Source organism: Silene latifolia, chromosome 3 (genome assembly GCF_048544455.1).
Source record: "Silene latifolia isolate original U9 population chromosome 3, ASM4854445v1, whole genome shotgun sequence".
Lineage (NCBI taxonomy): Eukaryota > Viridiplantae > Streptophyta > Magnoliopsida > Caryophyllales > Caryophyllaceae > Silene > Silene latifolia.
Genome location: NC_133528.1, coordinates 123,082,309 through 123,087,763, shown reverse-complemented (window position 1 = coordinate 123,087,763; position 5,455 = coordinate 123,082,309). Strand labels below are relative to the sequence as shown.

Sequence of the window (5,455 nt, the reverse complement as noted above, 5' to 3'; positions counted from 1 at the left end):
ACATTAACAGTATCAGAGAAGATATCCTGACGAGGGTTGGTTTTTTCAAAACGATCTGCTGGACATCCGTTGACAAGAAAGTTGAATGTTTGTTAAGAGGAAAACAGATGGTGACATAGGGCCGAGTCCACAAAACGTGCTCGCGTAAATCGAATTTGAAGAGCCCGTTATGGAGGTGACGCTTTGTTTGCCATGCGCATTCCATCTGGTAAAGCGCTATCCTCTGTTAAGAGCCATCCCCGTGGAAAGGGGGACGGGTTGGGCTGCTCTCTCGACTGTGGTAGAGGTGGTCTCAATACAAATGTGGTGTCGAAGCTGCTCCGGGGCAATCAAGCGTTAATCAAGGATATTAAAAACAGGAGGAAGCATGTTGCCGACTATTGCTTATTAGATGACCACACTTACGATGAACAGTCTGTCAAGCTGGCTTAATTAACTACTTCTTTATTCAAGGATACTAAGATTATTTTTGACATTTATTTTACTTTAATTAACGACTTCTTTAATATTACGGAGTGCAGTGAACAGCTAGTTTGGTACACCCGTCACGCAACGCTTCGGAGAAAAGACATTATGTCCTTGATGCCTGAAAACCTTATGTCGTTAAATGTGATCGAGTGCTGGTCGATTTTGATGAACCATTTGGAGAAGGAGGAATATGGCGACCAAATGAGGATGTCATTCTTTGGTATACGTCACATGGTAATTCCATTCATCATTGCATAATATTTATGTCCACTTCTATTACACCTTTGTTACTTAGAATGACACTTTTCTTAATTACAGTGGTTGCATGTGAATGTGTCACTTTAGTTCTTTTAATCCACAAAAGTGTCATTCTAACCGTGTGAAGTGTAATTTTAAGGGACAATAGTGTAATTTCGGGTGACAATTTAAACACATTAATCATGTTCACTATTGCCTTTTCAAGGATTTACTGTTGCGTATGCTCGGGACGTTTGAGCAACCAGGCACACAATTAGACAGCAACTATGACGACCTGTACCAGATCTGGGACACCTTCATCGTCGACAGTGACCGCACCGTTAACTTGAAAACAGACTTGATATTTGTCCCGTTCTGCATTGACGACCATTTTGCATGCGTATGTATCAATCACAAATCAAATACAGTCGACTTGCTGGACGGGCAAAGGCATTCTGACTTGAAGAAGTCGCAGTTTGGCAAAGCAGCGCGTTTAATTGTAAGTTATTGTCGATCGCTTTCTTCCGAATGCTATATTCTTTGTTCAATCAGTTTTTTTAAGGTAATTACGTACATTTGCAGTCTAGCGCAGTGAGTGATTATTTAGAATCACGGGATAAGGAAAAGAAGAACACTAGGGCACGGGAAATTCCTAATTATGTGTTGCGCCAGATACCTTTCAGCGGGATGTCACCAACTCTCAACCAACCAGAATCGGGTCTGTTCACCATGATGGCGATGCTCTTATACGAGGGTCTTCCTTTTCAACATGAAGATCTCGAGAAGAAGAAATCACGGCGCTATTTGGTGATCCAGCTGGTAGCTACCCTCGTTCTGGCAGACATGAACATTTTGCGCGAAGGTGTGCTCGAGAAGGTCAAAGCTTTTGTTAGCACGAAGGACAAACTGTGGAAGGTATTACAGCAGAAGCGTAGACAGCCCCGTGCCAATGTGAAAAAATAACAACCTTAATGATATGTTCATTTTATATATACTTTTACCCCTCATTTTAGCTCGGTTTCTATTGATTATCATACTTTAATTAGTATACTTTTGAGCTAATTTTGTGTTCTAGTTGTATTGTTGTATTTGCTACGGTTTTGTAGGAATCTAAGCATTTAGAGGCTTTTTCCTATGATTTTGTACACCAAAGATCATTAAGCTAAACAAGGCCAAACATTGGACTAAGCATGGAACATTGGATTGATGTTTGCATAAAGATTTGTTGGATTGAAATAAGAATTACAAATGTTGCCAACAATCAAAGTCAAGCCCAACTTCAATGTCCTTACTAAGGTCAAACATTGGATGCCATGAAAGCTTTGGATGCCAAGAAGAGCTTAGGATGCTAGGAATTAAGCACTACCGAAAGAAGCATAGAGATCCCTCACGCAATCAAGCACGAGCGAAGTGGAATGACGAAGGGGCACATGACCCCGATCGGGGCCGCCCAACCCCGATCGGGGCCACATGGTTCTCGGTTGTTTTTGTTCTTCCTCCTCTCCTATAAATAGGAGAGGTATTCCTAGGTTCTAAGCATCTCATTTTACGACTAATTCTACTACAATAAGCCTCAAACATTATAAGTTTTCTCTCTTTAGTTTTCATTTAAGTTATAAGTTGTTTAAGCATTCCTTAGTTAATCTTTCAATAGTTTGTATTTCAAGAGATTTTCAAGCATTTGTCATTCAATCTTTTGGTTATTAGTTACTTGTTCTTCCATACAAGTCTTCCTTATTAAGGTATTTCTCATTACAAGTTTACAATTTACACCATTACTTTAGTTATCACATAGTCATTATAATCAAGTTTTTCATATTTGCTTTAGCTTTGTTCTTTACATATGTTATATCACTTAACTAATATAATTCATATAACCATGTTTAATATTCTTTACAAATTAGTTTGCATTTTACATCTTAGTATGAGTAGCTAAATTCTCTAGTCTAAAGGCTAGGGGAGCCATGCAAAATCAAACATATAATATGACTAAATAAAGTTCGTAATAATATTGATCAATTGTTTCCACCACATGCTTGTTTTGTTATGTTTAATCTTTGATTATCGGCCATAGTCATTGATTAAGTTTGTTCATTCGTTCTAAAGTCGAGAGGCACGGAATTGAATTAGACTAAGCATGTGTGGTAGGACGACCTAGTCATGGACGAGAGTTTCTCTAGGACCCGGTCTATGGTTGACACTAATGCCGTAAGGTGGGTGTCTTTAAGCCTAAGCAATTGACAAGATTATTACTAACAAGTTTATCATGTTATTATGTTTACCTTTGCATGGGTAACCCGACCCCTTTAGACTACCTTTAATCATATTTTATTTACATTGCATTTTCATTAATCATCAAACAAACAAACAAAACCAAAATCGTAATCAACCTCGATAAAAATCTAATCACAGCAATTCAAGACGTAATTCCCGTTTCCTTGTGTTCGACCCCTACGTACTACATTAATTTGTGTCTAGGGTATAAATATTATCTTTGCATAGGTGTGCGAAAAGCCTATCAAATTTTGGCGCCGTTGCCGGGGAAACGGTTTTGTTGCTTATTGAATTGACGATTTTTATCTTGTTTTTCTTTGTCTTGAGGAACACTTGTTCCTTGAGACCGTTACTTATCACTTCTCTAGAAATTGTTGTCTTATGCCCAGGTCCTCTCGAAGTGGAGAATTACTTTCACCGGATTCCGATCCCGAGAAAACATTTAGGAGAAGACGACGTTTTTGGAAGGAAGTAAAAGAAGCCGCTTCTCCCATACAAATTGAAAGTGCTAGAAAGTCTTATTTAGACGATCTAGAGGTTCTTGAAGGGGAGGAGGTTTCTTGTTCATCAACTCCACCACCACCACCATCTACTACCAAAAAGATGGTGAAACTTTCCGATCACTCGAAGCCCACCGCGGCTATGCTTCCGGCTGGAATCACAACCACTCAAATCACCGCACCAGACTTCGAGATCAAACCGGCTTTTATCAGCCTTGTGGAGAGAAGACAATTTGGGGGAAGTCCTTTGGAGGATCCCAATTTGCATGTGCAAAACTTTTGTGACTATTGCTCCATGATCCGTCAAACGGGCGTCACCCAAGAGCAAATAAGGGAAATACTTTTCCCTTTCTCTTTAAAGGACAAGGCCAAGCTTTGGATCAATAGCCTTGACCGCACCACCTTGAAAATCACCAATTGGGAGACCTTGGCTCTCGCTTTTTATCAAAAGTTTTTTCCACCAGAGAAAACTCAAACTTTGAGGAGCCAAATCACCGGATTCCGTCAACAAGCTCTTGAGAGCTTATATGAAGCTTGGGAGAGGTACAAAGAGCTTCAAAGGCAATGCCCACACCATGGGCTAGATGATTGGTTTCTGGCAATAACATTCTACAATGGATGTTGTGCCGAGTCCCGAAGGATTCTCGATTCCGCCAACAATGGGCGGTTTGATCAAATTGACACCAATCTTGCTCATTCCACGATAGAATCTATGGCAATCCATGATGCCCAATATGTCAATTCCCGAGTTGTGCCACCTAAAGGTAAAGAAGAATCCTCCAACAACTCCGTCTTGCTAGCTCAAATTGCTTTGCTCCAACAACAATTGGCGGAGAGGGATGCTAGAGATTCCATTCAACAAGTCAATGCCATGTCCTCAACAAACCAAATCGTTGTGTGTGAAGGTTGCGGAAGTGCGGGTCATTATGCCGCTCATTGCCGAACCCCCATTGAAGAGGTAAATGCCTTTCAAGCTTTTAGACAAAGTTCATATCCACCGGGTACATTTTCCAACACTTACAACCCGAATTCAAAATTCCATCCGAACTTGTCTTACACTAGCAATAATGTGCTAAACCCTCAACCCCCACCACAACAAAATGCCTATGCTCCTCAACAACAAAAGTATATCCCTCCACCGGGTTATCAAAATCAACAAAGGCCCCCACAAAATAATTACCAACAAAATCCACCGCAAAATAGCCAACAAAACAATCAAGGAGGTGGTAAGCTTGAGGGCATGATAATCCAAATGCAAAAGGAGTTGTTGGCTCAAATTCAAAAGAATGATCAAGCTCATAGTGCCGCGGTCAAGATGTTGGAACAACAAGTGGCTCAATTAGCCGCCTCTAGCTCTCAAAGGAAGAACGGTCAACTACCTCCCCAAGGTGAGCAACCACATGAAACCGCTAATTCTATTTCCTTGAGAAGTGGTTCAAGCTATGATGGGCCATCCATGACTTTGGATGATGAGATGGTTGTTAAAAAGGCTAAGCTTGGGGGAAATGACAAAGGGAAGGCTAGTGAAGAGCCTATTGTTAAAGATCGTGTGCCATTTCCTCATCGATTGTTGATGCTAAAGAGGAAGAGCAAGCTTGATGGCAAAAATGTTGGGTCTCCTATGCAAAAAGAAAGTGATGAGGTGGTTATTGAAGAAATCTCTCCTAATGCTAAGGAGAGTGATGTCGTTTCAAACAAGGTGAGTGCTCCAAAAGAAATAGTGAATGATGTGGAGGATGCTCCTCCAAAAGAAGTTGTTCAAATGCCATTTCCCCACCGTCTAGCAAAGCATAAGGAGGAAGGTAAGTTTGCTAAATTTTTGGAAGTTTGTAAGAATTTGCAAGTCACCATCCCGTTTATGGAATTGATTACCCAAGTCCCTTCTTACGCAAAGTTTATGAAGGAAATCCTCTCAAAGAAGAGATCCCTCAATGTGGTTGAGACCATTGCTTTCACCGAAGAGTGTAGTGCACTCT

General features: G+C 40.6%; 1 non-coding gene across 1 annotated transcript; it reads right to left on the bottom strand.

Moving 5' to 3' along the window:
* Positions 1–3,954: 3,954 nt before the first annotated feature.
* LOC141650864 (small nucleolar RNA R71) lies at positions 3,955–4,061 on the bottom strand. The gene has a single exon (XR_012546875.1). It is a non-coding gene; the product is annotated as a small nucleolar RNA R71 (small nucleolar RNA).
* Positions 4,062–5,455: the final 1,394 nt, after the last annotated feature.